We start from the raw sequence: 10,889 nt of genomic DNA, 5'->3' as shown, positions 1-10,889 counted from the left end.
TGCTGATGAAAATATTTAAAATTAGAAGAGTCAGGGAGAGGTAAGAAAAAACATCTCTGAAACTTTTTGACATTTTCAGACATGCGGCACTTGCTCCTGCAAGACACAATGTTAGAAAAACAATGTTCTAGACAATAAAACAGATTTGTCCACCTTTCCTTACCGGCTGATATGGAGACATTTATTTATTTTTGCAGTGAATCAAAAGAAGTTCTCATGACGAAGTTGAATTGTTGTTTATTTTGTGGCTTCCTCCTCTCTGTGGTCTTCCTCTGTGTTTCTTTCTGCTAATAAAAGTGTCTACAAACAATCCTTTTTAAAGACCATAGTGACACAGAGGGAAAATGAGGTTAAAAAGTGGGGGACAAGCAGATACAAGGGCATGACGTCAATAGCACGAGCAGGATGAAAGACAATGGATGCAAGGCAGAAGGGGGAACTGTCGAGGACGTGACTAGGCACAGCTCACAGCCCAAAAAGACAAGGACCTGGCCCTGCAGCTGATGTCAAATCTCTCTTGCTCTATCACATATGATCAACCCTGCCTGTACCACACACATCCCCACCGAGCACTGGTGCTTGGTCTATGGCACAACCTGGCTTAGGGACAAAAGGTGTTTGAGGTTAGGCTTGAATGTGTCCATTTTCTGAGGAACACAGGCAAAACAACCAAAGGCTAGAAGTCCTCCTGTGCCCTTCCTGTTGTTTCTCATAAAGATGGTCAAGCAACTTCACAGCCTTTTGGGATGGGAACTGAGGTCATGTCACAAAGAAAGAGCACGAAGGGGGGTGAAGCTGTACAAGAACCCTTGCACTGCTTGGGGCCTTATTGCCAGAAAATGGGAATGACCTGCCTCCTTCTTTCTTCTTGTGCTCCTGGCCTAGACCTTCTGCATGTCTTTTAAGCAGGTTTTTCTCACCGCTGCTGAGCCAATTCAACACTTTAGAACAGCAGAAAACTAATCCAGGAAGAAAGTGAGTAATTTTCTGTTGAATTGAGTTGAATGGGCTCAGCTCAGGGAGATAAAAGGAGGGTATGGATAGGTAGGGGAAAAAAGCCAACTGCTTCCCTGTGGTGATATAAGAATTTATCCCTGGCATTCTCCTTAAATTATTATCTTTCACTTAAATTGACCATTTTCAGAATAATTTCTAGGCATGCTAAAGAAATTATTCTATAAACTTCCCTTCGTTACAGCCATGTGTTTGGGAAATCTTTTTCTTAAGACAACCTGGGCTTAAAATTACTTAGCTGTGTTTTACTGCTCCACAGACTAATCTCTTAATATTTCTTTCAGTAAATACTCATGTTTTCTCCTAAGCAGCCTAGATTCTGCTGAATGCACCCGAGACAGCTGGTGAATTTCAGTTTTCCACATAAACCATTAGCTTATACATGAGGAAACAAAGATTCACTTTTATGCTTATTGGTTCTATGTCATGGACTATGTAGCCATGCACATCCATAAATATTCTTGAAAAGCTCCAGCTGAACTGGCTGCTCTTTTGCCACAGATGCCAACAGGAGCAGCCCACATCTGGCAAAAGGAAGAAGTCACTTTTAAGTGCAGTGCCCTGAAACTCTGCAGGCTGACACGCCTGGCTGCTCGTGCTTATGGGGAGAAACATCCAACACAACTCCTAATGTAAACCTCAGCTACTGAATCCCTCTCATTTTCTAGGCAGCCGTCCAAGTTGTATTTAAAGTGAATTTCTTCTTGCCCATTCGACACAGTGTCTCCAGATCCTCCTCAGCTTGTGACGCGATGTTTACAGTGGTTTCCTACTGCATTTTTAACCTCACAAACTTGTGAGCCACACAGCTATTTAAATCAACAAATCCTGCCTGGAAACATGCTTCAGGGAAAGGCTTTTAAAACAGGCTCTTTGATATAGTCAAGCTGCAAAGCTCATGAAGTATTAGTTTTCTAAACAAACCATGGAATAATTTGGGACACAACACACTGTGTTGCTGCCCCGAAGAGACTCCTAGAATGGGTTTTAAAAGGCATTGATGCTGCAGGTTGAATAATCTAATTGCTTCCAAAGCAATGAGATGCCCACAGATCCATGAACTACTTCTGAGGCATTCACATAAAACAGGAAAAAAACCCCCAAAACAGAATGAGAAATTCATCGGAAACTGGTTACAATTCACAGTACAGGTGCAGCACCATATGCACATACACAGAAACTGGAACTGCAGAAGGGGGAATTTGCAAATCTGAAGTGGCTGAAAAGTTTTTGTCTAATGAATCATTTCTTTTCAGCACTTTGAAGATCAAGAATAACCCAAAATATAAATTTTGTTGAGTAATACCATACTCCCACAGCTAAAAACAAATGTTTTGTGAAACCTTCACCTGTCTTCTCATTGGTATTGATACTAGACAAAAGCCAGAGTGCCAGATCCCTGCCCATGGAAGCAGCCTGGAGTTTTGAATATTTAATTTCCACAAGTCTTTTAATATTTATTAGTCTGTGAAAATAACAATTCTTTACATAAATAATAATAGCACCTTGTTAAAGTAGATAATTTAAAACCTGTGAATGACAAACAACAGCCCATCATTTCCAAACTTCTAGCTGAAGGAAGCAAGGGAACCCAAAATGAAGACAGCTGTCAAACAGAGAAACGAAAACTGCCAGAGGATGAAACAGCACAGGTGCCAGTCAGACTGACACCCAGGGAAACCCAACTCCTTGGGCTGCAGAGCAGGAATAGATCAAACATCACCAGCATAACCTGTCTCCCTGTGCAGCACATCACAACCCTGCCCTCAGGATGCTCATTTGAGGGGAGGCAGTGGTTGACACTCCAGCCTATTTTATCCTTCACGCTGCAAGTGAAATTGCCTATGTGAGTTAATTGCTAAACTTGTTTTGTAATGAGGAGAGCTGCCTGATTAAACCCTGTCAGAGACATGAGCCATGCATTTTACACAGGCTGCCTAACTACCATCCAAGATGTTTTGCTACTTTGGCTGCCAACTGGGTTAAATAAAAACCTATGACCTGTAGCTCAATCCACACCACCAGTGGGAAGAGCGAGTGACTTACAGCAATATATTCATCTTGAAAGATTGTCAAACAAAAAATTTGCCACAGATCTTTCACAGGACTTTACTTCCTCTTCTCCCAACATGTTCTGTAGACCTTGAACTGGAACCTGGAATTTTGAGTGACTGGTGCATTTCCTTTTGGTTTTCTCTCTGCCCTTGACTGATGCACAGTGGATGCAAACTCATGGACCTGCTCACAGCCATTCACAGCTGTGGCCCTGTGAGCAAACCATACACCTTCCTGCTGAAGTCTGCCAAAATCTAAGCTCACTTTCTCTGGCTCACTATCCTTCTAAACTTTCTGCTTGTCAAATTAACCTCCTGAATGTCAACACAATACTGTCTTTCAGTAACTAGAGGCAGAATCTCTTGGAGTTTTTGAATGGATGTCTTTAAATAAGTTAATGACACCGAAACATATTTATGGCAGTTTGGATTTAATCACTACTGTCATAAAAGTAATTTAAACTGATAAAGTATATTTGTAACCTATATTAACATCACTGGCATATGGAGTTGAATGTTGAGCTTCTGTCCACGGTAAAGAGAGATGCAAAACCACTCAAGACTTTGAATGTTCTGGGTCAAGGGACTTTGGCTGAGCACTGCATGGGAAAGGGAGAGAAGTTCAGGTAAGGAGAAGGATGGTAGTGAGTAAATAAGACATGAAGAAGTCTGTAGTCTTTTTCCTGCAGTGCAAAGGAGCCAGCAGACAACAAGCAGAGAGAAGTGGACAAAAAGCCAAAAAAATGTAAGCAAAGGGACCACGGCAGTAAGCCAGGAGGGGGAGAGAGCCTGGCATTTGGAGTGCTGTGTGGCAACTAGAAGTGAAGAAATTGCCTGCATTCTGGCTCTGTTTTCAGGAAAACAAGGCTGTGCACATATCCTTTGCATGAGGAGGTTAAACATGAGACTCTGCACAAGGCCGAGTGGAGGAAACGGTTTGTTTTGTTCTTCTTCCATTAAGTACTCCCTCATCCAAAAGGGTTCAGTAGCAGTAAATATCCATTTTAAAGGGTAATGTGGAAGGGAAAAAAAAAAAAGGAAGAAGCATACTTACAAATGCTAGGTAAGAAATTTATTTCCTGTGTTAGGTTGTGGGCTCAAGCTCAGGGCAAACCACTTTCTCTACCTCTACCTGATGCTGCTGCCACCATACCATATATAAGGATCAGGAACTGGAAACACTGAATTCTTTACTTTTCTGCCAGTTTTGCTTCAAAACCTTTCATGATTACCACTCCATCAAGAAACTTGTACTATTTCAAATACAAATGAAAAACGGTTGTTGTTTTCAACCTAGTTTGGCTCTGAATTGTTGATAAATTGAGGAGTTAAGATTGCTGGATACTGTGCTACTTCAGAAAAAAAGGCAGTTTTGTCCAAGGGAGAAGGAATGTTCACTCAACAGTGAGTGATGACATACAAGAAAACAAAGGGAATTTAAGGCTTGAGAGGCTTGTATTTTATGAAAAATATCTGACACACAAACCACATTGGAAGCAAATTTAAAGCCTTGTGAAGGAGAACATATAAGGGAAGTCTAATGTATTAAAATAGTAAGACATCTCTCCTAATTTGTCTCCTCCATTAGTAAAATAAAAGGTAGCAAATTTTTCTGGTAGATGTATTTCTCATCGGTGCTATTTGCTGTGACTAAAAATTACACATTTTGTATCTTTTCTGTTGTATTTCACACACTCATGCACACAGAGCCTGTTTGTCTCAGTCATCTGTTACTTCCTATCCAACACTGTTTGTGGACTCTGGGTTTCTCAAGCCTTAAATCTTGCCAGGAAATAGAAGTTCTAAATAGATGTAATTTTGTTGCATCTACAATGATAATAAAAAATACTTGTGGCCAAAATACCTAGCCAGAAAGATACTGATCACATCTAAAGTATAAAAATGCTTCTTGTCAAAGAATTCAAATTAGATTTTCCTGGGAACACTGAATACCCTCTGGGTTTTGTGCTGGTTTCATGGTTTGTTTTTAAAAATGTACATGGGTTTCCATATTGTTGTTTCCACTTGTCCTTGTGCTATTAAACCAATATTTTGAGTTTTCCATGGTATATTGCACCACTCTCAAGGAAACTTATATAGCCACAAGAACGGGAAGTTAGGAATGGCAGGGGGTGCTGGGTGTTGTTCCCATCCATCCCACAGAACCAAGCTACCAAATGGGGCTGAAAAAATCAAGACTTACTCTCCCTCCCATGCTCTGTTGGCTGAAAGGCAGTAGGAGGAAAGGGAGGAGCCAAGGCTGCTTGTTTGCTGAAGGCATGTGGCTGCAGAGGTCAGAACAGGAGAGGAGCTCTTCAATTATTTGTGTTGCAGTAGTAGCAGTCATAGACCAGGACCCCATTGAGTCAGTCACCATACAAATGTGGAACAAAAGCTGTAATCCTTGAGCTTTGGTTAGCCAGTAATTCACGCCCCTCTAAGGGATGGGGATTTGCATGTTTATGGTTGGGAAATAACAATGTTTGAGTCCATTGGAGCCTCTCCTGTTACCACTGCACAGGGGATTGTGTAGATGGGAAGAAAAGAATCAGTGTTACAGCCAGTGACCATGTACTGCATCCTGTCCTTTCCTCTGAGCGAGGCAACTGCACTTCATTTTAGGAATAAATATTGAGCCCTGGGTATTTTCCCCATTTTTCTCAGCTTCAAATAATTTTTGTGACAAGCCATAGCAGAATCCTGTTTTCGTCAGAAATGGAAGTTAAGTAAACCATGCTCTAATTCTCCTAGCCAGAGGGAAGATCTGTGACAGCAACTTCTTCCATATGCCCATTTTCTATTTTCAGCTCTTATTTCATAAATAACAGGCTTTCAGAATTGCTTACTCCAAACTGCCCAGCCCTACTAGTTGCACATCTACATCAGAGGACTTGCATCCAAAACTAGAGCTCAGAGCATTTACGCAAGAGGGAGGCAGTTCAAAAAAAATAAAAGAACATGAAACACCACTGCAAAGCAGAGGCTTTGCCACTGTAGACACCTAAAAACCACAACTCTGCACATCCAGATTTATCCTGCCATGGCACTGAGAAACATTTAGATTGTGCCATTGTATCCAGGGTTGTTTGGGCCGTAGGTCTTCCTGAAAGCAAATTCAAGGAGCACACACCTCTCAACGCTTACACAGCAGGGTGCCACACTTGGCACTTGACACAGATGTGAATTCCTCCTTATTAGAGCAAGATTACAAGCCCTCCGTGAGTAGCAGACAACAAGGGAAAAGAGGTGGTCACCAGAGACAGAAGCAGCTTATGTTTTTCGGATGATCTCTGCAGCCAGTTTATGTCATGGTAGGCCATTGTGCCTGGTCAAACCAGCACAGCCACTGCCCACTGCGGCCCTCAGGGCTTCTGTCAGCATGGTCAATGCCCATGAGAGGGTGTCTAATAATCAAGAGCCAAATGCAGTGACAACTTTCTTCTGATCAGTTATTTGTTGCTGCCAGTTCCACAGTGCCCCTGCCCCCCAGCCTGGCTCCTCTGAGATGGGCAGGACTGTGAGAGGTTACCTGTGAAACATGGTAGGGAGAGCCAGGCATGCTCATAGCAAACCCAGAAGGATCAGAGTTTCTTCTAGAAAAAAAAACATACTTCCTGAGGAAAAATACTTCCATTCCTAAGATGGAAGGTGATTGAGAGGAATTTGTACCTTCCTTGAATGGAAGGCCATGTAAAAAAATAGCCTGACACACCTATGTGTGGACTGCTCATCAAATCCTTGATTAGCCATTGCTGTCTTTTCATGGTCTATCCGTCTGTAATTGGTAGACAACCAACCCACATTTGCCAGGTAAGGTTTGTGCTAAGCTGTTGTCTTGAATCTGTTCACAGAAGCAAACAGCAAGTGCCAGAGCCTGAAGTGGACAGAGAGACTGGAGAAATACAGTGGAGAGAACATAAAAAGCTTTAGCAACATATTGTCTGATAAGCTTAGGAAATCACATGGGTATACATCTTTCAGCACAAGTTATTATAGTCTAGGTGGCACTTCAGAAGCAAAGAGAAAATCAGCCTTGCAGATCTCAGTACTGCAATAATTTAGATGTCTGGCATCCTGAGGTGCCCATAGCTTTGCACTGGATATAGGGGTGCCCCTATATATAACAGGGCTGTCCAGCCTTCTGGTTTTTTATTAATTAATTGCCTCTTAAATCAGAAAGACTTCAGTGAAGGTGTAAGGTCCCAAAGAGAAGATGGACTACACCTGTTGATATCACTACAGGGCTGTTGGTTTTTCATTACCCGTCCCCTGGAGAATCACCTTATGGGTCCTTCAGTGTTCACAAATGTCACAGCTGAGTGCTGTGGTCCTGGGCAGTGCAGGAAAAGCAAGGGACTGCTGACATTTCTATGGCACTTTGGGGATGGATGCTCTGCAATGCCTGATGCTCTGCCCAGTGCACAGCTCACCACCTGGAGCAGCCCTCCAACCCCTGAGCAAACAAATCATGCACTCTCTTACGGATCCCAAAAAAATTTATCCATGGCAAATCTAACAGCTTCTTCCCAGTGGTTAGAATTTCTCCGGACAGGTATTTAGACACACGGGGAATGTGTTACTAATAGAACAGTTCCTCCAACTTCGGGAACTCTCAGAGTTCATTTTAAATACAATCAGATGCATGGATTAGCTATCATTTGATTAAATGCCTCCAGTGACAGTTAACAGACTCCTTTGGTGCTTGATGCCTTTTGTGGATTCCTGGATGTCTCTTGCACTCCTGTTTACAGAGCCTGGCCTCAGGCAGGTATAATTTGCTTGCATTTACAGATAGGCTTTATGACAATTTACTACCTGTGGAATAAACCCCTGTCTCAAACTAGGAGTTCTCTGTGCTAGGCACTTTATGGGAAGAGGAAGACAGTTCCTGCTCCGGTCCTTACTTCCTCCCTTCCGTGTTGCTTCAAATATGAGCATTTATCTATGAAATCAGTCCTAAAACTACCATGTATTAGTTCTTCCACCTTACTGAATACCTAAAATACATCTAGGAACCTCTCAAAACCTGTGCCTCCTCCTAAGTGCTAACAGCATGTTCTCAAATACTTTGTCTAGACTTGAAGTATGTTCAAGCAGCAAGGTCCAAGTGGGGAACAGACAACGTGTTTAGTTCATGATAAATTAACTGGAATGAAGGCTAATCTTCAAGGCTGACATGTTCTGCCTCTCTTCAACTGCCTGAAGGCAGGAATGGAGTTGAGTGAAACTTTTTGCACAGGACATGGGAATTCCCAAAAAAGCTGATCTGATCATCTGTGGGCTCAAACATATTTTCCCAATATGTCTGTTCTCCAATGCTTTGAAAGAAGTCCAACCAACTGCACTCTCAACTTGAGATCCCCACATCAATGCCTACAGACAGCTAGCTTATACAAACACGAGTCTAATTCAGATTTTTAAGCCATACAGAACAACGACCTCTCTCCAATGCCTGAAAGAAGGGAAAATATAAGCATTTTCCTACACTCTTGCTACAAAACAACGTCACAAGACTTCAGCGTTTTGTTACCATGAAAATATTTTGGATGCAAGGCTTCCCTCTAGTGGAAAATCCACGAACTTTTCATTAGGAGCTGCAGTTAAGGCATGGAAAAACAAATGTCGTGAGTACATATGATGGTGCTGCTGAAACAGCAAGTGGCAAGTGCATTCACACATGCCAACACGATTATGTTTCAACCTTCTGTGTCACACTTAACGCTTGACCTCTTCCTAGATGCTACAGCTGCAGAGATGTGAGAAACAGCCCCTTTCACCTTAATTGCCAGTTCAGGACTAAAGGTTTGCTATCTATACACACATCAGGTCAGGATTTTCCATTAGGGCCTGGGTTTTGAACAAGCTTATTTTCTGTGATGAGAAGTTTGTCAGCCTTGGGGTATGTCTGCCTGCTGGAACATGAGAAGGAAAGAGAGTGTACTGTGTGAGATGGCAGGATGTGAGATTAGCTGCTGAGTCAATGAGTTCTCTTGACATTTATGCTGTTAACACAATTATTTGGTTGGTGCAGGGATCAGCAATAGGAATTTTAGAAAAACTACTACAAACCAGCTCTAAACAAAAGGTTTTCAAAGATCCAGAAAACAAGACAGGTAAGTAAATAAATGTACTGTAATTAACAGCAGTCATAATCAAAGCATCTATAGTTTCACATCCAGACTGTGAAGGAAATTTGAAGGTGTTGCTAAGACTGGTAAAGAGCAAATGAAGCCTAATTAACCACAGAATACTTCAACAATCATAGGACCGTAGAACATCTGCTGGGGGTGGGCTGCAAATCTAAGGTCAAGTCAGAATTGTGCCCAAGCCTTGTTGCACACATATCCCAGTGGTGTTAGTCCTACATTCTTCATTATGTATTCAGGAAGCACTGCTGCTACTCCTGTTGTTCTCAGCTCCTCCTTATGTGGTTTCACAGACCCTGAGGAAGGATATAGCCACAGCAGCTCCAGACTGAAAGGGCAAGCCTGTTAGGCAGCTTCTTGCACCAGAGATGCAATATTTTTGATACCCTGCTAGTCAGCAGGGATGAATCCTGAGCCATGCTAGCTCAGTGCTGGTACAGTGTCCCAAGCAGCAGCACTGCAATGGAAGAGGAGCTGCCCTGCTTCAGACCACTGCTGCCACACTTCCTCTGTACTGGGTTCTGGCCAGATGAGCCTGATGAACTCATTAACCACCAGAAATCAGAGCAGTCAAAACATAAAACATCTCTATCAGTTCAGGAAGCTCAGTTTAGCTCATCCCTCTGAATGATCTAACACTGCCAGGCTTGTTTAGACAAACGAGGTCCTGCATTCTGCCAGCAGCCTTGTGCTGCATTTGCGTATTTTCCTTCTTTGTGCCAGAACACCTTAAGGTGTTAGGGTACACAGCACACTCTACCCAGCTGCAACAAACATGAAATTTGGAGGAGATCAGACTGCCAAGCATTTGTTACCCCAAGAAGTTCACACCTGCAATGAGAGCCCTGAGGAAAACTCAGCAGGCTGCATGCCTCCAGCAGTTCTAAGAGAAAACCAAACCACTCACTGCATGACAGAAGACTCAATTTCCAGAATTCTCTTCAGTTCCTGTAACTCTTAGCCTAGATATCAAAACTATTCATCTACATTATCAAGGAATCCACTGCTGAAGAGGTACCCTGAGTGTTTTTGTTTAAGTCTGACTTCAAGTGTCAAGCTAAACAGCACAGGACTGGATAAGCAGTCCTATCTAGACTGCCATGGCCTCTTTTTGAAGGCCTGAATTAAATGTCTAGCAACGGAAGTATTACGGTCCACCTTTCCCTGCCCGAGACATCTTTGAACCAGTTGTTCCAGAGCGAACAGCACATGGTGAATACTTAAGACAAGACCACATCACCACTTCTCAGGGTAGTGTGTTACTATCACAGAATCACGGAATGGTTTGGGTTGGAAGGGACCTTTAACACTGCCTGGTTCCAACCCCCTGCCACAGGCAGGGACACCTTCCCTTAGACCAGGTTGCTCAGAACTCCATCCAACCTGGCCTGGAACACTGCCAGGGATGGGGCTTCCACACTCTGTTCAAGTGCCTCACCATCCTCACAGGAAAAAATCTCTCCCTGCTATCTGATCTAAATCCACTGATTGCAGTCTGAAGCCATTACTATTTATAGATACAGATCTCAATCTGCCAAATAGTAATTTTTTTCATAACTACTTACAGAGTTAACATTAAACCAGTGAATGTTGCAACTCAATAGAAAAAAAAATGAGAATGATGGGTTAAAGTTTGATGTCCATAAATTTGCAAAAATTTCAAACCAAAGGCAAA

This window comes from Passer montanus, unplaced genomic scaffold, assembly GCF_014805655.1.
Source record: "Passer montanus isolate IOZ18808 unplaced genomic scaffold, ASM1480565v1 scaffold36, whole genome shotgun sequence".
Taxonomy (NCBI): Eukaryota; Metazoa; Chordata; class Aves; order Passeriformes; family Passeridae; genus Passer; species Passer montanus.
This window is presented reverse-complemented; position numbering follows the sequence as displayed.